The following is a 26,708-nucleotide window of genomic DNA, read 5'->3' as shown; positions in this document are numbered from 1 at the left end:
AAGCAGCCGAGTGTGTGCACCCAAGTGATTTAATAACTGTGGTGGTTGTATGCTGGTGTAAAGTTAGGTTGTGTAGACATGGCCTGAGCTAAACTGATGAACTGAGAAGTAAAGAGGCTCCTGGACGAACTGCTGTGGGAAAAATGTTTTCAGTGTATTAAACTAAACTTTCCAAAATGAAATGAAAATAGGCAAGGATGGAGCATTAAACTCCTAGCCTGATCCAAAGCCCATTGAAGTCACTGGGCATCTTTTCATAGGTTCCAGTGGGCTTTGGATCCAGAGCGCAATGAAAAACTTCCAAGCCACACCTCATCATCAGGGAAACTGCTCTGGGCTTGCTCTATGCAGCAAGTTCTATGGAGAAGAGAAAGCCCTGCTAACTGGCTGAACTTTACAGTTGCAAACAGTGAAGAAGAGGTTTAAAATTGCTTCTTGGCTTTGCCTGGTTTAGGATGATCAAGTAAGCAATTAGCGAAGAGGAAGGATGGATGTGTAAACAGGAGACCTGGGTTCTGGTCCCAGTTCTGCTTACTGTGTGTCCCCAGGCTAGATGCTTCATGTTTCTGTGCCTCTGTTTCCCCAGCTGGAAAAGACAGATAATAAAACCTGTGCAGGTCATGGAGCTACATTCATTCAGGTCTCTAAAGGGCTTGGGGATCTTTGAAAGGAAGGCTGAATCAATTTTCTGAATTGCCTCACCCACCAATATGAAATCCCCCCTTTTCCGATGAATTAGACCAAACCCTCATGGTATCATCTCATGGCCCAGGGAGTGGCTCCTGCACTTGGCCACAACAAGAGCTGCATGTCCTTTCCAGCTTCATGGAGCTGAGAATGTTTTACATGGTCACCGTATTTATTCAAAGAGAAGAGATGCTCTAATAACTGCATTTCCCTCTGACTTTACCAAATCGAGCAGCCTTGTCTAATGCTTGGTTAATTGAGACACTTGTGATTTTTGTTAATTCTGTGTCAATACCTATTTTTAAAGTTGTTACTGCAGAATCCAAAAGGTACTAAAGGGAGGCAATGTTCTGCTTTATTCTGGCTAAAGGAATAAGCAGGTAGAGAAACACAGACCTGGAATACAGTTTGCATTGGTTGGACCGTCTACTTCATGGTTTCAAAGTACTTTATAGGCATAAATGAACTAAGCCTTCTGAGCCCCTTCTCAGGTTTTATTAAACTCATTTGACATATAGAAAATCAAGGCACAGAGAGGTTAAGGGCCAGATTTACAAAGGCATTTAGGCCCCTAAATATGCTGATAGGCTCCTAGTGGGATTTTCAAAAGCTCCCATGAGAGTTAAGCACCTAAGCTGCTCAGACGTTTTGGAAAATTCCATCTGCATCTTTAGGCACCTAAAGACTGCTCTAAATCTGGCCCTTCGTGGTTTTCCCAAGGTAACATAGCCAATGAGAGACTTTCCACTGACTTCAGTGGGCTTTGGATCAGACTCCCAAGTCTATAGCAGAGACAGGAATAGAAGCCCAGAGTAATGTCTTGGCCCCATTGAAGTCAATGGCAAGACTCCCATTGACTTCAATGGAGCCAGGATTTCACCCCATCTGTCCTGACTTTCATTGCCCTGCTTTCAATATTATTGACAGAACTGGGACATGGGCAGTCTGACCTAGTGATTAGAGCCAAGACCCAGCCTAGTGCTTAGAGCCATAGGCCAAAGCTGGAGCCAGGAATCAAGCCAAAGGTCAGAGCTAGAAGTCAATAACCAGAGCAAGGGGTCAGCATTGGAGTCAGCAGCCAATAACTGGAGCCAGGGATCAGAGCTGGAGTCACAGGCCAGGCAAGGGAGCAGGCCTGGGGCAGACTGGAGCAGGATTGGAATAGGGCAGAAGTGGGTCTGGGTAAAAGGTACAGGACCGAGCAATCACAGCTGCATGCAGAAGCACTAAGCAGCCAGGACGCTGCTGCTGAGCATAAATGCATACTGACTGGCTCCCTTCAGCCATTCAGGCAGGCCAGCCAATTTTGTTGCAGCCCAGCTGGGCTCATTAACCTGCCTGTAATCTGAACTGGGTAGCCCCAGGTTCAGCTGATCAAACTCAACCCCCAGCTCCTGATAATCAGAGACATCTCACTAGCTCTTAGAGTTTGCTGCATAATATTTGTGAATAGTTTATTCAACAATTTCACTTCCTCCATCAATTGTTGAATAATCTATTCACAAATAACCTTTCCTTCAGCCATTATTCAGTTCTTTGGATTGTCGAATATATTGCTAGTAACCTCCCCCTATCAATTGTTGGATAAATTATTTGTGAACAATCAATGTCATGAATGGGCACACACCTCACTTCTTCTACAAGACATGGGCCTTGGGAAACATTCCATGCATTCTTTGTCTTTCTTCCATGCCAGACACTAAGCTGCCTGCCACTTTTTCTAGCTGAACCATGATGAAATGTCAACATTTCACAATGCCAAATGTCCTGGCACCATGGGGGGACGTGACAAAGACCAGCCTGCCTTGTAATTGTTCAGTTCTTCTCTTCTAGGGTTTGGCAGAATCCAGTGGTGCATAAGAAAGGATTCTAAATAATAAATAATAATAACAATATTAGATTATTTATTAGCAATAAGTATACCTCCTGGTGCATCACTGGAAAACTGCTGAAAGCCAGGTGTGTTTCCTGTCCCAGGGAGCTTTCTGTCTAAGGTCTGATTCTATAAGTACTTTTTTAGAGGGGTAGTGCTTCCTACCATATCAATCCTGTTGGTTTCTCTGAGGCTAAACGCAGCAGTACACGCCATGGCTGGAAGTGATTGCAGGACTGGGCCCTTGATACCTAAGCAGAAGGGGTGGTTTGACTTCAGAGCAAAGATTCCAGGGTGTAGGAGGTTTTGATCTTAGTTCAGCCTGTTCACCCTGTGCAATTGACAGGCCTGGATGCTGGGACCACTTTTGTGTTTGTATAGTGCCTAGCATGTTGGAGTCTGGTCCATTGCTGGGGCTGCAGGGCACTGCGGCAGTACAAATACTAAATTATTAGTAGTAGTAATGCACAGGAGAAATGTGTATCAATATAGCAAACAAACACGGCTGTTCGCTCAGGCCCGTGGCATTTTTGTAGCATCTGTCAAGTGGCAAAGTAACCTGATTCCCTCTCGTCAGCTGCAGGTTTTTCGGTGTCATTTTCTGTAGTGCAACTAGCCGTGGAAGTTACCTTTAATTTTTCTTTAGAAAGCCACTTGCTCAACTTCACACTCTAGGCTCTGGCTAAACTCTCCTTTCTTGAAAGTGAAATTTCCCTTGAATCTGGAGCTTGCTTGCATAAAAATCCCTTGTCCTTTGTCACGGGCACTCCCGACCCCACACAACCACACAGTCAGTTGCAGTTAGGGTGACCAGATATCCCAATTTTATAGGGACAGTCCCAATTTTGGGCTCTTTTTCTTATATAGGCTCCTGTTACCCCCACCCCCTGTCCCGATTTTTCATACTTGCTATCTGGTCACCCTAGTTGCAGTTGTGCTGGGTCTCCCAAGCCCTTGCAGTATTGCTGCCATGAACTCTCTAGCCAGCCATAGAACACACCTACATGCCACAGATGTCACCAGATTCTTGGACACAATCAAGCACCAGTCTTCCTGCATGCTTTGGAAACCTGAGCCCCTGGGAGAGGGAAGCGGCTGGAGTCAGGGCCGGCTTTAGGACATGTGTAACCCTTCTGCCCCTCTGAGTTAGCAGCAACAAGGGCCGGGTTCAGTATCCAGCGGTTCCGTTTCAATAACACAACTCATAACCGGCTTGAGCCCCCACCCAGTGACCTGGGACACTTACATACCAACCCCCCCTGGGCACCTCTAGGAGGCAATACTTCCCCTCTCACAAGCACGGAGTCTGAGTGTAGAAAAATCCTTTTAATAAAGGAAGGAAACAATGTGGCATCCCATCCGAGAAACACCACAAACAGGATTATAACACAAACCATAAGCAAAAACCCACCTCTGAGTACGTTTGGCACTGTCCTTTCCCCTTTAGGGTCTTAAGCCCAATCACCCCAAAGTCCAACAACCCAAGAGTCTCTGGTCAGTGCCACCCCAGAATTCAAAAGTTTATCTGCAGAGTTTTACCCCCCCCAGCCTGGATGGAAATGGGGGGGAGTCCACACAAGGTGTTAAGGGGCACCTTACGTGGACCAGGGCCAACTGCTCTGCCTCTCCATGGAGTTCTGCTGCAGCCTTCACCACGACCAGGTCCAGTACACCAGCTGTGATGCTCCTCTAGCCGTCCCTGCAAACCGCTTCACTCTGCTCACTGTTCCATGGGCTGCTCCAACATGCTGCAAACTGCTCCGCTCTGCCAGCTGCTTAACGATAGGTCTTCAGGCTCCCCCACTAGTTAACACAGCACTCAGTGATCTCAGCTCAGCTCTCTTAGTGATTTCAGCTTGTAGTAGGGGAGTCCTGGTGCTCCAACATGAACTCAGCTCAGCAGTCTCTAGATGGACTCCTAATGGAATCAAAATAAGCTTTATTCTTTTACAGTGGAGCAAGGAGACTGTGCAATTGGTGTTCCAGACCCTCAAAAGGGGCCCATACCATCAGGTACACACACCCATCCCCAACCTCTCTCAATTCACTGGGTATTGGAACCCATGTCCCTTGTTTAGCAAGTGTCAATTTATATTGAGACAGCTCTGTCATAAAGCAGTCTGGTAGTTCCTCATTCACATAATCAGGTGGCAACACTTTATTTATCCTGCCCCAATAACAAAGAAATTGGGGATCCCAGAGCTGTCAAAATAACCATCCCAGGCTGCATTGGGCTATGCTGGGCGTGCCCATGCAAACATCTGAGAATTCACACTTTCTGAAATTATTTCCACACTTCCCATAATTCACCACCAGATGTCAGGGTAGAGCTCATCCTGACTCTGCTTACAAGTGCGGGGCCCAATTCGAAAGAGCTGCCACTGAAATGCCACCAAAAACAGCTGCAGCGATTGAGCTGCCACCGAAGATAGCAGCAGCAATTTGGCTGCAGCTCAATCGGTTGCCGCTGTTTCCGGTGGCACTTTGGCAGAGGGTGGGAAGCCCCACTTCCGGACACTGTGGGGTCCTCTTAGTTGCGGGGCCCAATTCCCGGGAATCGGGGGAATTGCCCTAAAGCCGGCTCTGGCTGGAGAGGTCTATTTGTAGCACTCATTTCCCCAAATATCCCAGGCTGGCTTAGCCCCTCTCTATACAGGATAACACTCCAACTCACGGCTTCTTACACTTGCTGTATTTTTTTCTTTAAGAAATGGGCCCAATCCAGAAGCTCAAATCCAAACCCCGTCAAAGATCAGGTTGACGGGGACGCTCAGATTTGAATCCTTGGATCTCATGCTCTCTTGTCAGCATGGGTCGTTGGGAAGCAGCCCACAAGGTCAGAAATCTCACAGAAAGAGCTGATTTCTGAGATTTCTGCTATGTTGAGTCAAACCATCAGGAGAAGGGCCTGGCCTCAATGAACCCCCAAACTCTGCCCTAATCTGCATCCAGACCTAAAGACCACTGCCTTGGCTCACCAGACCTCTCCCTTTAAGCCAGACAGTTGAACATTCTTCTCCCTCCACTGCCCCATGTTCCACCTTCACCATCCCACCAATGGGGAGTATCGTCACATCTTCCCCAGGGAGCAGAGGTAGCCGAGTTTCAGCTCCACAGGCCACTAAAAGAGCAGGGGAGGCCTGGCCCAGGAGTCTCCTTGTTAGAGGCAAAGCCAAATGCCCAGGCCTTGCACACTTACTGCATCAATCACACACTATCCCCATGCTCGGCGCTCCAACCGGGCAGTCACATGTTGACGTAAACCAGCGCTCCCCAACCTTTTTCGTCTGGTGGGCACCAGATGACGAGCCACGGAAGACAATTGGTGGTATTTCAGAAGCGACGCCTTTGGATGATGCAGTTTGTTGGCGGCATTTCGGTAGATGCTTGTCCGCCAGCCAGAACGCGGGCACACTTAGACATCCCGGCGGGCACCATGGCGCCAACTGGTACTGCGTTGGGGACCCCTGACGTCAGGGCCGCCCAGAGGATTCAGGGGGCCTGGGGCAAAGCAGGGGAGCTGCGGTGCTTGTACTCATCAGGTGGTGGTTTAGGTCTTCGGTGACATTTTGGAGGCGGGGGCCCTTCAGTTGCTCCATGTCTTTGGCAGCACTGAAGGGCCCCCCCACTGCCGAAATGCCGGCCAAAGACCCGGACCACCACTGGGCCAGGGCTTGGGGGGCCCCTGCAGGGGCCAAGGCCTGGGGAAAATTGCCCCACTCCCCCCCCGGCGGCCCTGCCTGACATAGACAAAGGAGACTGTGCTGAATGGTGGCCCTTTGTTACCCAAAGGTTTCTGCTGCATGTCTGCGGCCAAACACTGGCCCCCTGACATAAGTGCCAACTTTTCCATTGATTTCATTAGATCAAAATCAGACACATGTTGTTAGGAGGTTGGGATGCCCCCAAGGATTAAAGATGCTGTGGGTCATTAGTATTGGTATTGCCGAGATGCTCCAGTCAGGGATCGTGGTCCCTTGATGCTAGGTGCTGTACACATCTATAATGGAAAGACAGTCCTGGTTCCAAAGAGCTTAGAGTAATTTGTTAAGGCACATTAAACAATAGGGTTTCCTGCCATTATAGCCCAGCAATGGCTCTTGCTCAGGGTGCCCTGGAGGTTAGGGCCATTCAGAGCTCAGGCCATTCAGGAGCTGGGACTGATGCAGTGGGACAACCAGGAGCAGAAGGTCCTGCCTCTCATCAGCTTTTCCATCTCCCAGAGTTTTTTTCTTACAGGTGGTTTCCAGCTTTCCCTGCTCTCTGGAGTTTAGGGGCAATAGCTCATCCATATCTTGAGTTTACAGACCATCTCAGTCCACAGAGCTTTTTCAGCTAGCCACAAATGAAAGGGGGTTGGGAGCTGGCCATGTCTCTGTATTTCTTTACCACACAGGACTGTCCCAAAAGCCTTATGAGTGGGGGGCAGCCCCTCTCCTGCTGCATTTTCCTCCAACAGAAGGAAAGGATGATCTGGTGGCTAAAGTCCAGGCCTTTGTGTCTGGACAATTGGATCCTGCTCCCAGCTCTGCCACAGGCTTCCTGGGTGACCTTGAGCAAGTCACTTAAGGCCACCATTTTTAAAATGTATCATCAAATCCTGGGTGCCTCAGCTCATGGGGGTCCAACCTGAGACACTTTGGCCTGCTGTTCAGTGGTGCTGGGCACCTGCAATTCCTGCTCCTTTCAATGAGAGCTGTGAGCGCTCAGCACGCGGAAAATCAGGCCTCAAACTGGCTGCCCAAGAAGTGCGGCACCCTGAGTTAGGGGACACGCTTGAGAAGACTGGTCTGGTCCTCTCTGTGTCTTGGTGTGTCACCTGTACAACTTGTATAATACCTGTTTAGTTCAGAGGCAGGAGAAACGTAGCCAGGTAAACATCCATTCCTGTTTGTTCAGTGGATGGAAGGTGCTAGCTAAGGACAACCACATTCACTATTTTATTTAAAATCTCTCCTCACCCTTTTGGGACTCCCCTTCCCCCACCTTTGGTGGTTTGCATTCCTGCCCATTCCTAAAACTCTGCCACAGAGATTTGGACATGAACTCAAATATCTGGTAGCTGGAACCAGGCCCCTACTTAAGCCACCTAAGCTGACATTCCAGGCTTCCCATCATGGGGAAGAGCCCTTCCCCTCACCAGAGCTTCAGCACTCCTAGTACAAAGCCTGTCGGATTTAATTGTTAACGAGTGAGGAAATAAACTTGCTCTAATTATTGTACAAAGAGCTTAGATGGAATTCAACAGAGCGGGAGCATTGCCTAGTTATCACAACAGGGAACTGAGAGCCAGGACTCCTGGCTTCTATTTCTGGCTCTGCAACTGACTCATTGAGTGACTTTGAACCCAATCCTGTGCCTCAGTTTCCAAGCAGGGAAAAGCAGGGAGGGAGGATGATATTGCCCTGCCTCCCAGGGTCGTTGTGAGGCTGAATTAATTAATACCTGTAAAGCAACTGGAGATCTCAGAGGGATGAATCTATAGAAATAAGCAAGGAAATATTTCTAACAGAATCAGCAGCTGTGCTCCTTTTCATGAGTAGAAAATATACTCACTCACTGGGTGTGCCAACAGATGACCTGACACTAAAGAGAACTGGGAGAGCTATTTGCAGTGAACAATTTTTACCCTTGTCTGTTTGTGTATTATCTACAAATAGACTGATTTTTGCTCAATTGTTTGTGGGTCACAAATATGCAATGAAACCAGTGGTTCTCAACCTATTCACCATTGTGGGCTACATATACAGCTCTCTGTGTGTTATGTGGGCTGCATCCTCACAATATATATACTACCCGTATGGCCCTGAGGATGTCACACACGGCGCAGCTCTGTGCTGATTGGGCCACAAGTGGCCCATGGACCGTGGATTGAGAACTACTGGTTTAGACAAACACATCTCTCCCTATGTGTCACTCACAAGTGAGTCACGCTCACTGTTGCTTGGAGTATTTCCTATTTGTGCGGTGTGACTGGTCCCTAGACTCACATGGTATTGTTTCTGCTCACTGATTAGAGCAGGGGTAGGCAACCTATGGCACGTGTGCCAAAGGCGGCACGCAAGTTGATTTTCAGTGGCACTCACATTGCCCGGGTCCTGGCCACTGGTCTGGGGGGGCCTCTGCTTTTTAATTTAATTTTAAATAAAGTGTCTTAATCATTTAAAAAACCTTATTTACTTTACATACAACAATAGTTTAGGTATATATTGTAGACTTATAGAAAGAGACCTTCTAAAAACGTTAAAATGTATTACTGGTATGCGAAACCTTAAATCAGAATGAATAAATGAAGACTCGGCACACCACTTCTGAAAGGCTGGCGACCCCTGGATTAGATAATTCCCAGGTCCATAAAGAGTTTTCAGAATGGCTGCTAGACAATTTTGGTGTGAGTATTAATGCCATGTGAATACACATACACTCCGTTTCTTGGAACAGACTTGTGAACATAATTTTGCTCATGCCAGTTTTCCTTAGAAGCCAATCAGTGGGGTTGTGAAAACTGCTGAAGCCAATTTGTGGTTTTTGATCTGAACGGATGTTCTTCAGCTCTTGCTCCATCTGGGCGCAACCAGTTTGTGGGGTCTCCCATCTGGTAGCTAGACTTGCTGTATGTGTGTATCTGTGCCTTTCTCTTTACCGCCAGCCAGCATGGGGTTGCCATGGGCTGTAGACACCAGCTCAGCAGATTGAGCCAAAAGGGACTCTCTGAATCTGATTGCCTGAGCTGCTCCCAACTGTAAGTCACTCTTTGATGATTTTCTACTTATCAACTTCAAAAGAGATGGTTGCAAAGCTGGACTCAGCCAGGTGGCTTCTCTCCTCAAGAAACATTCAACATAGGGCCCCAGTGAGATAGGAACCAACTCCTTTGAAAATCCCAGCTTTAATTAACTTTAGATGAAAGAAGCCAGATTTTTCCTTTCCACGAAGCAAACAGCTTCCACTATGCACTCGGTAGTGCCTTTGAGGTTTTCTGAAACATGATAGTTTCTGTTATATGTAGTCTGCACAGGCAAAGGGACCATTTGATAGAGCAGGTGCTATCCAGCTGGGGTCCAACCCCACCTGTAATATTGCATTCAGTTTTGGGCACCACCACAATGCCCGAAAAAGGCAACATATCTTAATGCCACACTGCGGTATTAGTTGAATTTTAACTTGGAGGGAAGGAGGACAGCCACTGATTTGCCAACCCTACATCCAGCAGCAGCTGAGCGATTCTCAGAGCTCTCCCAGCCAAATATTGATTAAGCTTGACCCTGCTCGGTGTCACAAACTCCAGGAAGATCACACCCCATGGTGGGACAGATCAGACATGAGTGGTACTGGGAAGGCAGGTTCCTCCTCTTTACAATACTTAAAAACTTTTCAAAATTCCTGTAGCTCATTGGATAGGGAGTCAGTATAGCCTCCGGTCACTGGACTTCTCTAGGCCAGGTAGCTATACCCAGCCAAACAGCTACAGCGAGTTGTCTCACCCTTTGTTGATTGGCCTGTTGTGTTAAAAACACTATGCAGAAGTTTGCATTCCAGATATGATGCAACAGCTGCTGGGAACTAAACTAGAGCAGATGCTGTCTTTGCTTGGGAAAGGAAAAGCACCAAAACGATAAAATAAAGCGAGTAGAAAGAAGATACATGCCACAAATGCACAAGTTGAAATGGCCGACTGACAGAGCTGCACTAGGTGGCCAGTGTGTGTATTTTGGTACTAATACCTTGCACTCACAGTATGTAACACCTTGCAGTCAAGGGTCTCAAAGCTCTTTGTAAAGATTTAAACCTCATACGTTCCCCTGCGCCTTTCCCCGCTAGTGCAAGATGTAAGTATGATGATCCCGGGCACAGAGAGGTGTGGTGACTTCCATAAGGTCAGCAGTGAGTCAATGGAAAAGCTGGGAACAGAAACCAGGAGTCCTGGCTCCCCGTGCTCTACATTTTCCATACAATTTATGGAAAAACTTATCCCCTTCATCAGTCCTATTACACAGCACTCAGTGAAGATCAGGCAATTAGATCACTTGACTAAGTAATCAGCCCTAGCCGCATGCAAACTGGCTGCCGTCACACAGCTGTGGAGCTCATAGTTGGATTCTTCCATGCTGCATTGTGATTAAGGGGGAAGCAAATATTCTGTATTAATTCCCGCTTCAAATAAAGTGATTTCATCCTGTTCTTTATGCCGGTGGTTCAGACAAAAGGTGCACAGCGTCCTAAAGGTGCCTCTTTTTTCTTTTGGAGGCAATCTCATTCAATTCTATTTTGCACTTTTCTGGCCTAAAGACTCCTTTATAATAGGAGTGGTATACGCATGGTGCCCTCTGCGTGAATTGTAGCAAACTGGTTAGTTTGCCTTGTAGTGAGTGGCATCTAAACTGCTCAGATATGTGTATCCAAACTGTGGGCAGCTGATGGAGATGATCTTTTAGCTCAAGTGGCAGGTGCCTGTGCTTTGTGGCATCAGAGACTGTGAGTTCTGTCCTTGCTGCTGCTGTGAAATTACAAGAGGACATGATGTGTAGCCACAGATGTACTACAATATTACAGATATAAGAAGGTTCTGCCTGGGGTGTGTGAACCAGAGTAGGAGTCAGAACATCGATCTTCGTCCTTGTTACCTGAAGAATACCTGCTCTGTAAAGCCCAGCCTGTGTTGCCATGGAGACACTGTCTGCCCTGATGACCTTTCAATTCTGATCATTTTAGTGAAAATAATTTGATGCAATCAGGAGAGACATGAGGTTTGTGGTTATACACACACACACACACACACACACAATCTCCTCCATGTCAGGATTTCAGCAAGCAGGCAGATGAATCTGCTTATAAAAGACAGTGGCATCGCAGCCGGAGGGGATGATTGCAGACATGGCTTCCTCTGGCCCAAAATACCAGTAGCTGCTGCTGCTGCTTACTGTGACTTGGCATCACCAAAACAAGATACCTACGTGAGTGAGACAAGGCTAATTGAATCCTAAAGCTACCCAAATGTCTGAATTACCCTTCCCTCTAAACAGACTTTCCCGCTCAGATTCAAACGATGCCATAGAATTATCTGTTACAGGACATTAAATAAATTATCCCCCATACTGAAAGGTGTATATTTTTTCAGCAAGGACTAATTTAGTCTTCCAGATCCACACAGGGGACTGTTCAATTCACACAGAGAGACAAGAATCTCAATCTCAACATGTCATTTGGATCCAAGAGGGGAATGCGGCTTCTTTCCTCAAAATCAGAACAAATTTTGTAGACAGTTGGGTAGCCGTCCTGACGGCTCCTTTTTTCTAGGAGTGACCTGCACGGGTTGGATGGTCTAATTCCAGATCCCAGTGGCCAAATCACAGAAAGCATCATAACAGTTGGCACCAGCTGGCCTCTGTGTTGGCAGTCTCAGCAGATAGGCCATAGTCTGAACAGTCTATGGAAACTCAACTTTAAAGATGGTCGCTCCAAGTCATGACTGAGGCACACTGGCAGGCAAGTAGCATGTGTGCATGAAGCTTGCCCTTGAAGTACTTGCTGTGTGCTTTTGAGTAGGATATATGATGGGCTAGATACCGTAGAGAACGTCAGTCTCGAAGTTTGTCTAGCATGAAAGTTTCTCCAGCATTCAATTTTGCCTACAATTTTTCTTTTAAGACTCCCCCTTTCTTAGAACAGAGCCTCAACTCTGGCTAGATCCCAGCAAGAGATACCAAATGGCGCTTTTTCCTTTCTTTTGCTCTTTCTTCCTTCTCGTGAAGCTGGCAGCTTCTCCAAACACACATCCAACCAACGCACAGTGCATTCGAAAACAGGCCATCTGGCTGCGCACTCCTTGAAAATGAGAAGACAAGAAAAACAATCCGCTTGGAGCTGGCAGCTGAAAGGCAGGCAGCCCGTACGTGGACTTGCTCTTGCGGCGCTGTCCAAGAGTTGTCCAATCCATAGGCAGTCCAAAAGCACTTTCCTACTGAACAGAATATGGCTGGCTCCAGAAACCGCTCCAAGTCCACATTCTGAGTGGGATGCTGTAACTCTCCTTAGCTGCACATGTGCTCGTTAATTAAAGTCACTTTGGAAAGTGCCCCTCATTCCCCCTGCTGGGCTTGCTAGTCGGCCCTCCCTGAAATCCTTCTTGCTGCTCTGGAGCCCCCTAGTGCTGTACAAGCTACCAAAGCCAAGGCACAGGAAGGGCTGCTCCAGAATGGCTTTTTCAACTACAAAACGGAAGCAACTGCATTCATTGTTCAATGAACAGCCACCGCTGGCCTATACAGAGTTGGGATGAAGGCAAAGTAGTTTTATTTTGATGTGATTTTCTCCTCTCTCTGCCTGTGGCAGCACCCCAGCTTCTCCAGAAGTGGAACCATCCATGACAGTCTCTTGGGAAAATGTGGTGAAGTGTCACGGGCTTGAGTGCTCTGAGCCACTGAGGCAGCAGGCTCCTTAGTTATCTCTCAGATGCTCATGGGCTGTGGGATATGCCTCCATCTCACTTTAGTCTGAAGGTGATGTGAACAGCATGATGTCCCTTTAAGCTACAGTATCAGGCGTAATTCCCTGGGAAGGTTTGCTTTGAGGGGCATGGGTGAAAGCAGTCACATACCCTGGCTTATACATGTTTAATGTCCCATCACTACATTTCTGTGGTGACTAGATGATCCATCAGATCTTTTATCCACACCTTGCTGGGACTCCCTTTGCAACTGCAGCCATTTTCTTAGTAAGGATGAGACAGAGTGTATATAATGGCGGGTCAACCAGTGGGAGATATTATGGATACTGCTCAGCTGTGTGTGCACAGAGTACTAATGCGTACCTATATCGCTGCATCCCTGCCATGACTTATGCTTCTGTTGGTGCTACTCATGAATAGAATCAAGGCATACACCTCCAGACTGTTTAACTGTCTTGGTTCAGAAGAAGAGTTCTGTATCAGAAAACCTGCAATTTCCTTTCAAATATTATTGCCACACACAGGATATACCATGTTAATACAGTTCTCCAGTATAGTCGCCTTTCATGACTATTATTTTATCAATGACATTCACGTCATCCTTTTCTCAATTTTAAAGGGCCAATACCAGCAAACTTTAGGTTCAAAATTCAGATTGTTTTTAAAAAAAAAAGGCTGTTTTGCAAACCTTAAGGGGATCTGAAAGATTTTCATGGACTGAAGGAAATAGAGGAATCCTTATGAATTTAAACAAAACCTCTGATTTGTTGTGACCCAACAGAACTGCCTTGTGCTAGTGTGTGAGAACCAGGAAGTGAAACTGACTTGATACAGATTATAAAGGAAAGGACTAGCATAGTTTCCAGGTCTGAGTGGAGTGAAATGCAAAGAGAAATTGAACAGGATCAGTGATAAAAATACATATGTTTTAAAATCTTTCAGTTTTAAACTCTAACCAGTTATTTAACATTCAGTAAAAACTTTGGAACATATCATAAATGTAGTTCCACTCAAATACATGAGTTCTATTTGTAATTTTCAGCAAAGTAGGATAACATGGAAAGAAAAGAAGAGACTGAGAAGTTAGATCTACACTACAGTTTGGCTATAAGGAGTCTGAATCAGCTGGAGACATTAGAACAATGCTTCTGAGAGTCTATATGCTGGCAATTAACTCATAAAAGATCTGGCTATAAACCTTACAATACATGTTGTTTCTCTTTGAGCCATCAGTTGCATGCTATGAAGTGCATAGTGCCTCCCCTGACTGCTAAGAGCTCTTAGCTCTCATTGAAGTCAAATGGTGCAGTGGGAGCTCAGCACCTCCCAAAATGAGGTCTCAAATCTTGTTTGTGTTACTCATGTGAATGGCATTGCCCACTTGAGTAGGGAGGGATGAATTGTCCCTAAATCCCACTGAATGTGTATCCTGTGCACCCTAGATTGAAATAAAGGATTTATATTCCTGACTATATTTTCCTGGTTTTTATTCCCACATAGAATGACTTACCAAATAGCAAAACTAGGGCTGGACAAAACATTTTCTGCTTACATTTTTTGATAGAACATTGGGTTTTTAACACAATAAATGTTTTCACAGCGAGGGTCTGCTTTCCTTGAAAATTTGATTTTTCAGCAAAAGAAACACCAGAAAGTCAAAAACTCTTTATTTTTGGCACTTTCTTTTTTTTTTTTTTTTTCTGTTTTTTGGGTTTTTTTTTTTTAAATGTTTCAGGTTTTGGATGAAATACTGAAATTTTCCAGCAGGGGAAAAGCACCCATTTTCTGACCAGCTCTTGTCAAAACCAAAGGGTTCATTGCTGGATTTGGTCTGGGAACTGCACTGGAGGGGAGGTGACTGACACCTTTCTAGTTCCAAATAAAGCCCTACAGGATGGGAGACCATCTAGCTATACCCATTTGTGTGAGTCACGCCAGCCACCCTTTTGCCAAGGGAGTGTGTCTAATGACATTTAAGGAGTTCAGGTCAATATGCTACTAGTAAACACTGTTTGCCTCTCTGCTGGGCTCTGGCCTCTGTAGCCGTATGTGTGCGTGTGGGATGCACACAGGTACATGCTGTTCAAAATCAAACCCTGGCTACAGTGTTTCCGTGACATCTGTGACTCACCCAGACAACAATAGCCCCTGGCACTTGCCCAGGCTCGAGAACTCAGCTTTCCCCATTCATAAAAAATATAAAAAAAGGTTGCACACATAAGCACAGAGTGGCCCAAATCCTGCTTTGCACAGCACCACCAGCACACTTGGGCTCTTAAGCTGGCATAGCTGGATCAGCCTCTCTCGTGGTGCAGAACCACCGTAATGACAACTCTCAAACCCACCCATGCCCCTGCTCCTGTGTAAAGGGGGTGGCTTTGACTTCCCTGCTGATTTTTAGCTGCCATATTAGTCCCTAGGGAGATGGCCCCAGCACACAGGCAGCCTAAAATCAGCTGGGCAGAGTTCAGCTTTGCACCCCCCACTTTCCAAGCTTTGCTGTGTTCTTCAGCTGTAGCTGGTGAGCTGGGCCTGTTTGTGCATATGTACTTCACATTAAACCAGCATGGGTCTTTGTTCCCCTCTAGTGGCTGGACCACAAAAGAGATTTGTGAGTACTTCTTCTTCCAAACGAATCCGACTGGGTCTTAGATGCTTATTCTTTTTAGGGTGACCAGACAGCAAGTGTAAAAAATTTGGACGGGGGATGGGGGCTAATAGGAGCCTATATAAGAAAAGCCTCCAAAATCGGGACTGTCGCTATAAAATTGAGACATCTGGTCACCCTAAATCTTTTAAATCCAGAAGTCCTGGGTGCAGCCCTCACAGGTAATCTAGGCAGAGCCTTTGTTATCTGCACAGAAAAATGTATGCATGCGGTCGTACACTCACCCATAAACACATGTTCACTGAGTCAGATCCCACTCAGCCATACGCACAGGGAGCCATGTCACACACATTCACCCATGAACACCAACACTTCCTCCACACCACACTGTGATTCCGCTTGGAAAACAAAGCGAGGTGACTTCATTTCAGAAAAGCAAAACTCTCGTGCAATGTGGGTCCAAAGATTCCATTGCTTGTATTTTAACCATTTTCAGATTGTTCAATTAATTTTAGCTTAGCCCTTTGCATGTCAGGAGTAGCGCTCATTTGGTTCAGACACTGAACACTTTACCAGGCCAATCACTGAATGGCCATAGTTTATACAAAGTTTTTAACTGCTTGTCCAACATGATGTAACCAATTGGTTCAGCATTAATTTTCTACTCTAGCCTTAGGGGTCATCGGACGGTACCAACACAAAGAGTTTACCACTCTTCCAAGGGCCTCGCGCCACCCACGCCCCTCTAATACATCAGCTGGAAAGCCAGCTTCCAGTTCCCCCATCTGTGGGCCATTCTGTCCCCTGTACCAGCACAGCAGAGAATGAATCCACTACCTACCCTTCCACATTGACTGGATTAGTTTGTGCCCTTAAGGTACAATAACATGCTGGGGGTGGCACCCAGCCCCAGCAGGAGGCACTACCCCTCCCCAAGTTCCTGATGTACAGTTGGTTTGCCCTCATGGATCAGTGCAGGGCTGTGTCCCTGCTTCCGCCTCGCCCACTTCATGGAATCCTGAATGCTGGGACTGCAATTGTCCCTAGCCCTTGTGTAGAGCAGGTGAAAGAGGCCCTGCTGCACCCATGTAAGATTCAGTCATGATGTTTATAAAGCTCCACTCCTCGATTCCCAGGCAATGTTCATAGTGCACCAGAGGTAGCAGAGCAGAGGAAGTGTGAGGGGTCTGCCCCAGTTAAGTAGGGATTGCAGATGGGCAGGATGTGGAATGTGTAAGTGCAGAGGGGTGGGGAGAAATGCCTTCTAGGAAAGCAATGAGTGGGGGGTGGCTTCCAGATACTACTTTGCCTAGAACCCTACAAATCCTGGGACCACCTCTGCTTGCCATAACCTTCATGGAGCAGGAGATCCACTGTCCTTTGGGTGATGTGTCTGACAGTCAGGAACCCACTAGCTCCCCCTAAGGGTAGACTACTACACACAATCTAAATCTGCTACTGTCTTCCAAGACGGTTGAATAGGAGCCGGTTTGTTCTTGTTGCTTTGCCGAAACAAGCAAAATCAGTGCCAAGAACAGATGCAAACTGGTTGGTTGTGCAGTTCAATTCTAGCTCAGAGCACATAACCCCCATCTGTGTGCTTGTGTGTGAGGCGTGGGGTGGAATATAAGAATTTGATTGTCATAATTTAATCCCAGATTACTTCTTGGAAAAAAAACAAAACAGATACAAACAGCATGTTCCCTTATAAATCAAACATGAAAGAGCTTATTATGTTCTGTCATGAAGCTGGCAGCTATCTTTGCCGTTCTCAGCTGCCCACTGTAGGGCAAAGGCCGTTCCAGAGCTATCCCTGATGGAAACAAAAGCCCAAAACCAAATTGCATTACATTAATTAATTTTTGAGGCCATGGTGGTATTTCACACAGAAAGTGCATTATGAGCAGAGGACGCAAACTGACTGATTTACAGAAACAGATGGAATGGCACAAAGCGGATAGCCATCTGGAATTCATGTCACTTCTAGCTGCATTGTGGAAAGCTCACGCCAATATCCTACACATAAATAAAAAGCCTTGATGTGACATGTGCACTTCAGAGCATCAGAAAACTGTTGCCCCGTAGACCAGTTTATTCATAAAAATGACAGTACAGGCTAGTGCAAAAGTGGAGGTTTTCTGATTGGTGGCAGGACTCAGCAGATTTAAGGCAATTAGGTTTCAGCAAAACAATAATGGTACTGGATGCACCTGATGCACTATTGCCCCAACATCCATCAGACCAAATGAGTCAATTTGTGTAATGGAAACAGAGTCACTCAGGGTCAGCAATAGGCACAACCAGCAACAAGAAACATTTGAGGTCTCATGATCTTGTGTTGTCACAACATCTCGTGGGCTAGTCCATTCCTGCCCACCAGTCAGATCACCCACTCCTGGCAGTGTAACCAGAGGGGAGGAAATGATGGTCCAAGTTCACTCTGCCCCACTCTGGGGGAGCTTGGACTTCTGCTTGCTTGAAGCCCTGCAAATCCTAAGGTCAATGCTGGAGCTTCTGCAATTGGACATCACAGAATTAATGCTTCCTACCTGGATCATATATTTTTCGGGATCACATTAACCTTTATTTTTCATGGGGCTGGGTGACATCATTAGCACCAATGTTTATTGCTGGAGTGAAGAATCTTCATGATAGTGTGGGTGGGAGACAGGGTATATTCAATATGGAGCAGATCTCAAGCATGGTTTCCTTTATTTTTTCCGCTCTTGTAGGATGTGAAATGACACTAATAAAGATCTACTTACTTAGAAGAATCCAATTAAACTTGGATTTTCCTTCTGCATACTCCATCTAAGTCCTGTCAACCTACTCTAGCAGTGCTGAGTACCAGTGCATGCTTTGGTCAAAGGAGGAAGGCAACAACAGCTGGGTATCAAACTCAGGGAAAAGTAATAAACATAGTAAATTCAAGAAATGGTGGCTCTCTCTCTCTCTCTCTCTCTCTCTCTCTAGATGAATGAACATGTTAAAAATATCTGTCTGTAGCCACTAGCTCATCACTTAGAGGGAAATTCTCCCAACAATTACTCAGTAATAGGGATTCGCCTTAATCAATATTACTCTTCATCCGTCTAATCAATAATAGGGACCTTCACTAATCAATCAATGAAAGGAAATACTACTAATTAAACAACTTCCACAAGTCGACAACCAGGAAACTTCATGAGCAGTTAACATGAAATAACCAGTCAGCAAGAACCTTACTCATCAATAGCACTAGTAATTAAACAATAGTTAAGGGCCCTTCAGGAACAGAAAATCTCTTCAATCAATAAACCTATAATTTCCTTAATCAACAGCACACATTGGTTGATAATATGGAAACTCACCAGTGTATCAACTATCAATAATAAAGAACTCTATCAATACAAATCAGTGCTGGTGAATGTTCTGCAAAGCATCACTAATCATTTGATAATTGATTGGGAAATTCACAAATCAATAACACCCAATAATCAGTCAGCATTAGGGCCTGCATCAGTGACAGTGGAGTTGATCAATCAGCAGTACTTGCAATATAATTAGGAGGAAGCCCACCAATATTACTACCCAAGGGAAACTCCCTACTGAGAGAACTCAGACACCCCTCAGGAAGGTGAAAATTGGGAGCTATAAACGCCCGAAGGGTGGAATTGAACCACTCTGTCGCTAGACAGCTACAGGTTTGAAGCCTGCACCCCAGACCACTGAGGATCATCCGGGCAATTGAAAACATGCAATTACAACGGTATATAAATCACAGCTATAATTTCAATTTTCAAGTTAGGATGAACAGCATTCTTTTCCCGTTCCCCCAGTACTATCTCTATTTTAGACTTATTAGTTCCTATATAGAGGCTTCACTCAGTGGGTTTCAGGGCTACTTCCTTCACCTCGAGGGGAGACACTAGCCCTATGTGCCTCTTTCTCACGCTTTTCCTACCTAGATCGCGCCCGCTGCTTTATGCAAATATTGCTGAAGCTGATTGGTGAATTCCCCGCGGCTGCCGGAGAGGGAAGGGCTCGGGCCAAGGCGGCAGCGTTCTGACAGCTGAGCGCAGGGCCGGGCTGGCTCCAGCAGGACAGGGAGGCGGAACAGCATGGGGGTGCCCCCGGGAGGGAGTGATTGTCGCTCCCAGAGGGGTTAGTTGTGGATCTGCCCCCACCCATAATGGGGAGGTGGCCGCCAGCAGGGGCTTCCCACTGTGATGTTGGGCGGTGAATCCTGCCCCGGGGGGGGGGGGTGCAGATCACAGTGAAACCTGTTCCTAGAGAGGCTGAGGGAGTCGGTGCGGGGTGGTAACTCACGGCCTATTCCCAGCAAGAGCAGCAGCTTTATCCTGCTGAGCCCCCCACACCCCAGCAATCCCCATCACCTTTCCCGGTTCTCCCAAGGGCTCTTTCAACATCTTCCCAAAGATGGGCTTGTGCAACGCCCTTGTGCAAGGGGGAGAGGAAGACGTGGGTTGGGGGCGGGGGAGTCATTGTTTACCTCTGGCTTTTGTTTGTGGAAAACCAAATCCTGCCTTCTCGATCCTGCTCTTCAAACCACGGATCTGTGATGGGGTTAGGGAGCCTCCTCTTCTAAACTGTCCCTTGGCTCTCAGTGTGGGTCAATAGCTTCCCAGGCATGCTGGACTCCCCCTTTTTCTGCATTGTATAGTTCTGTGGTGTCCATTGTCATCTGCTGGATACAAGGCAATTGGTACCTTGGTCTGTTGCAGGGAGACCTTTCTCTGCCCTCCAGGAGTTTCTCAGCTAGATCGCTATTCGCTACCAGGAGGTGCCAGATCAGGGCGTTGGTGTATTGGGTACTAATCCTCATCGCTCTGTATCAGCATTTGGTTCTGCAAACAATGGAAATAAAATGCTTGTCGGGCAAAAATTCTTCCTTGATCAACACTTTGTGGAACCCCCAACAAAGTCAGTAGAATACCACAGTTTGAATGGATACAGAATTTGCACTCTTCTGCACAGGCTTGAGTTCACGTATGCTCCAAGCTCTGCGGCCAGAATCTGATCCTGTTTACACCTACATAAACCCAGAATAACTCTATTGACTTCAACTCAGAGTAGAATCGGAAAGGTTTTTAACAGGCATGTCCCCTTTTGTTGTACATTACACCAGGGAGATAAGGGATCATTGTGTGTGATTGTTTATGGGGGTGGGGTGCCCAGCTAATTCCAAGTAAACGTTGTTTCAAAGAACTTTCAGCCAGGGGGTGCAAAGGAAGGGGAAAAGGTGCATTGTCATGAGCCTTAACACTGGAATATGCCATTCATAACTGGGCAGCCTCATCAATACACATAACATGCTGAGTTAGAAAGTTCTTAAAATTGGGGCATATATAGGAGAGAGACTAGTCTAGTGGGCATAAAGCCAAGGATGTGAGTTCTATTCTTGGTCATTGATCTTCTGTCTGATCTTGGGCCAGCCACCTCACCTCCCTGTGACTCTGTTTTCTCTCCCATCTTCTGAATGTCTGTGACTATATGCTTGTTCAGTACCAAGCATCATGGGACTCTGATCTGGATGGATGTCTCTTGGCACTACTGTACTACAAATAATAAAAACCTAGTTTGGACACATGACCTTATCTTTTACTTTGCCATGGTGTAAATGTCTACAGAAAACATAAGACAGTGCAGAATTAGGCCCCTGGTGTAACATAGTTAGAAAAAATAATACCATCCTGACACTTCTGTGTATTTCTTCTACCTTAAACATGCTCTCCACATGCCTTTAATTGGTAAAGGAAGAGTACGGGGCTAAATTCTGCACTTACATCCGTGGGGTTGCATGGTTAAGGGCAGAATTTGGCACACAGGCTTTATCACACTGGAAGACCAATAGCCTATCTAGAGCAGCATTTTTTTTGATGGTGACCAAATCCTTTAGGGGAATGCAGAAATCTCCCCTAATGCTCCTCACAGCACAAAAGTATCCTATGGGAGAAAATTCCTTCCTGACCACTAGCTGTGGCTCAGTTTGTGCCCTGAAGCATGAGGATTGAAAAACTTTGTAATTTTATCCTAGCAAATGTACCCATAGACACTATTTTCAGAAATGTCAAAACTCTTAAAAAATTATTAAGCTATTTGCCTTGAGAGGTTCCTCTGAAGCAGACCTCTCTCTTCAAATGCATGTGGTTTACAGGGATTTTTGGCGAGGTGCTTCTTTTTGGTGCAAGTGACAAATAAAGCTGTGGGTCTGATTCTCCTCTCACATCAGAGAAAGCCAGGAATAACTTCAATGGCAGTTCACTAGTGTAAAACTGGGGAAGTCAGAACAGAATCAGGCCCACAAGTCCAAAGCTGAAAGCATTTTTTGTAGCTGTCAGCAAAACCAAGTAAAATACACACAGGGGACCAAAACCTGCTTCATTTACATCCAGACAAATCTCCTGGGCCCGATTCTGCTCTCTTTAGTGTAAATCTTGAGTAAATCCATTGGAGCTCCACCAGTGTATGGAGAATTGGGCCCACTGACTTCAAGAGAATTGCATGGAGATATCTGAGAGCAGAATTTGGCTGCTGGTTTGTAATTAAAAAGTACTGTAGCAACTTAAATGTGATTGTTCAACTAAAGCATTTTTGAACGATATTTCACAGGATGCAAGGTTACAATAGGGGGGCACGGGGAGGAATACAGCTCCCCTTCATCTGTTAAAGTCAAAATGGAGCTCCCTGTCCTCTGCCTGGCTTGAAAGTGCAGTGCTCCTCCACAGCTCCCCAATCCCCTTAGCTGATCTTCCAAGTGCTCCCACTCCTATTTCAATCTGTAACAGAAGGTGCCATGCAGCAAGCAGCTAGCGAAGCAAAAAAGCATTGAGTGAGGAGCCGGGAATCGGGGGGGATTGAATTACTGATGGTTTCAGCATGGTTGCAAAGGTTAGCACAGAAGCTTGAGGAAATCAAATGGCCTCAGAGATCCCTTGGGGCTTCAAACCAGACCAATCTTGACGTTCACAAGGAGATGTACGTCAGCACAAAGATAGGTTCACTTCAGCCCAAAGGCATGTGATCCTGCTGACTGTTCCATGCTGGACTAGAATGGCTGACAAAGGTCAGAGGAAAAATTTCTAGTTTGTATGTTTCTTTTAATCAAACTTTTATAACTCTTTCACATTCTCTTTATTTTTTCTGTAGCGTCTACCTTTTTGTGTCATGTCTGTGGCAAGGACTCTCCATTTATTATGGTACAAAGTATCAGAGGGGTAGCCATCTTAGTCTGTGCCCATAAAAACAGTGAGGAGTCCGGTGGCACCTTAAAGACTAACAGATTTATTTGGGCATAAGCTTTTGTGTTTCTGTGGTGTTGTGTGTAGTTGCTGGTGAGTATTAGCTTCAGGTTGGGAGGCTGTCTGTAAGTGATGATTGGCCTGCCTCCCAAGTCTGTGAGAGTGAGGGATCATTTTCCAGGATAAGTTGTAGATCATTGATGATGTGCTGGAGAGGTTTAAGCTGGAGGCTATACATGAAGGCCAGTGGTGTTCTATTATTTTCTTTGTTGGGCCTGTCCTGTAGTAGGTGGCTTATGGATACCTGTCTTGCTCTGTCAGTCTGTTTCCTCACTTCCCCAGGTGGGTATTATAGTTTTAAGAATGCTTGATAAAGATCTTGCAGCTGTTTGTCTCTGTCTGAGGGATTGGAGCAAATGCGGCTGTATCTTACGGCTTGGCTATAGACAATGGATCATGGATGTGTCCTGGATTGAAGCTGGAGGCATATAGGTAAATATAGCGGTCAGTAGGTTTCCGGTATAGGGTGATGTTTATGTGACCATCACTTATTTGCACTGTAGTGTCCAGGAAGTGGATCTCTTGTGCGGACTGGTTCAGGCTGAGGTTAATGGTGGTGTGGAAATTGTTGAAATCCAGATGGAATTCTTCAAGGGCCTCCTTCCTGGCGGTCCATATGATGAAGATGTCATCAATGTAGCGCAAGTAGAGGAGGGGCACTAGGGGACAAGAGCTGAGGAAGCGTTCTTCTAAGTCAGCCATAAAAATGTTGGCATACTGTGGGGCCATGTGAGTACCCATAACAGTGCCACTAACTTGAAGGTATAAGTTGTTCCCAAATCCTAAATGGTTGTGGGTGAGGACAAAGTCACAAAGCTCAGCCACCAAATGTGCCGTGGCCTCATCAGGGATACTGTTCCTGACAACTTGTAGTCTATCCTCGTGTGGAATGTTGGTGTAAAGAGCTTCTACATCCATGGTGGCCAGGATGGCGTTTTCAGGAAGATAACCAATGGACTGTAGTTTCCTCAGGAAGTCGGTGGTGTCTTGAAGATAGCTAGGAGTGCTGATAGCATAGGGTCTGAGGAGAGAGTCCAAATAGCCAGATAATCCTGCTGTAAGAGTGCCAACGCCTGAGATGATGGGGCGTCCAGGATTTCCAGGCTTATGGATCTTGGGTAACGAATAAAATAACCCTGGTTGGGGCTCTAGGGTTGTGTCGTGTACATTTGTTCCTGTGCTATAGCAGGGAGTTTCTTGAGCAGATGGTGTAGTTTCTTTTGGTACTTCTCAGTGGGATCAGAGGATAGTGGCCTGTAGAAGGTGGTGTTGGAGAGTTGCCTGGCAGTCTCCTGTTCATATTCTGACCTGTTCATGTTGACTACTGCTCCTCCTTTGTGAGCCCCTTTGATTATAATGTCAGAGTTGTTTCTGAGGCTGTGGATGGTGTTGCATTTCCTGGTGCCCTGTGCAGCTGTGTGCTGCTCCATCCCCTGCTCCACCTCTTTCCCAGGGCCGCTGCGCCTGCTCCACCCTGCCACTTCTCTTCCCCCCCAGCCCTGCCCCCCACTCCTCTGAGGACTCCAGAAGCAGACGGGTCTGCACTCACCGGTAAGTAGAGTGACCCGACCCCAGCCTGCTCCACTCCCCTGGCTCCCAGCCAGGCTGCCGTCAAGTGCTGGGGGGCAGTTCCCTCCTCCCCCCAAGCCTGGGAGCCAGGGGAGCAGAGCAGGCTGAGGCTGGGTCACTCCACTTCCCGCAGGAAGTGGCCAGCCCCCCACACCCCGTCCCCCATGGAGGCTTGGGGCCAGCCCTCCCTCCCATGGAGGCCTGGGACGGGGCCCCATAGAGCCCCCCCCATGGAGGCCTGAGGCCAACCCCCCTGCTCCCTCCCCCACAGAGGCTGGGGGCGGGGCCCCAAACAGCGCCCCCGTGGAGGCCTGGGGCCAGCTCCCCCACCCCCGCTCCCTCCTGCGGAGGCCTGAGGCCCTACACAGCCCCCTCGTGGTGGGGCTGTGTAGGGCACCAAAATAGCTAGGGATGGCCCTGTCCATATGGCTGAGGTTATGGGGCAAGTGATGCTGTTTGTTCACTATTTCAGCCTGTGCACATCTGTGGAAGGACTCTGTGTAGAAGTCCAGTCAGTCATTTAGACCATCGGGAGAAGTCCACACAGAATTCTTCTTCTTGTAGTGTTGGTAGGAGGGTTCCTGTGGGTTCAGTGGTGTGTTGAAAATATTCCCTGAGTTGGAGACAATGAAAGTAGTCTTCCAGATCACCACAGAACTGTGTCATGTGGGTGGGGATGGTGGGGCAGAAAGAGAGTCCCCAAGATAGGACAGACTCTTCTGCCGGGCTAAGTGTGTGGTTGGATAGATTAACAATATTGTTGGGTGAGTTAAGGGTACCACTGTTGTAGCTCCCTGTGGCATGTAGGAATTTAGATCGTTTACTGTCCTTTTTCCTCTGTAGAGAAGTAAAGTGTGCATTGTAAATGGCTTGTCTCATTTTTGTAAAGTCCAGCCACATGGAAGTTTGTGTGGAAGGTTGGTTTTGTATGAGAGTCTCCAGTTTTGAGAGCTCATTCTTGATCTTCTCCTGTTTGCTGTACAGTTAAGTTAAATGTAGGCTCTAGAAAGCATATACTTCTATGTAACCTGTTGTTTATTTTATCTTAATCACTACCTGTTACATCTTGCTCTTTGATAATAAATGATTGTTTTCACTATAAATATATCTTAGCGCTGTGCTGTTAAGTGCTGCTCCTGCGTAGAACCAAGTAAGCTGGTGAGTATACTGTCACCTTGGAGACCGCAGAGCTGGGAATTGTGTAAGTGTTTTGGGGAGAAAGGCTGGACACTGACAGGGAATGCTTCAAAGGGGCTGGAGGGCTGGGATGCATCTATTGTTAACCTGCAAGGCAAAATAAGGGCTGGCAGAGCCCAGGGCAGGTTGTTTGGGTGGCTAATGGAGTAGGGGAGTCAGGGAACTGATCCCCAGATTAGCACAAGCAGGCCTCGCCCTCACTGGAGGCAGGGGGGTAACAAGGTGATTTATAGTCCTGGCTCCCCTGAGAACTGTAACAGATGATTGGTAAGAAGAAAAGGAGTGAGGTGTCCTTTGTATCCAGATAATACTCACCTCAGTCTTCATCCCCACAGCTGGGTATGTTATTAGAATGTGGGCCCCCGTCGTGGCAATGACACTAGTTCCTCTCACACAAGTCCCCAAACACGTCTCAGAGGCTAGTGACTTTGGGCCAGCTTTACAAAGGGATTTATTTAGGTGTTTAAAGATGCAAACAGATGCATGGTGGGATTTTTAAAATCAGACAACTTACGTGCCTGACTGATTTCAGTGGGAGTTAGGCACTTAACTTGCTTAAGCACTTATGTAAATCCCACTCAGCACCTAAATACCTTTGTAAATTTGGACCTTAATCTCTACCAATATGGAGCAAATTCCAGCCCTTCGTTGAAGGATAAAAAAACTCCTCATGTGGCACCCTGTGCTCTCATTTAAAACTCTTTTCAGTGACTTTGGACCAGTCTCCATGGTCCTGCACCTTATGCAGTCACCAAGTGAGTGCAAATGGGGTGTCAAACCCTGCCAATTGCAGGCTTGATTCAGTGCCCACAGATGTGAATGGAAAACCTCCCACTGAGTTCACCAGGATTTGGATCAGGCCCCATGCAAGTGATTGGTGAATTCTGATTTGGCAGTGTTTCACACTTACATTGCACAGGTGCCAGTGACTGCACAAGGCTGTGCAAGATGGCAGAGAATCAGGCTTCTTTGGGCTTGGGGGAGACAGGGAGGCTGCAAAGGCAGAATTTGACCCAAGACATTTGA

Source organism: Gopherus evgoodei, chromosome 3, assembly GCF_007399415.2.
Source record: "Gopherus evgoodei ecotype Sinaloan lineage chromosome 3, rGopEvg1_v1.p, whole genome shotgun sequence".
Taxonomy (NCBI): Eukaryota; Metazoa; Chordata; order Testudines; family Testudinidae; genus Gopherus; species Gopherus evgoodei.
This window is presented reverse-complemented; position numbering follows the sequence as displayed.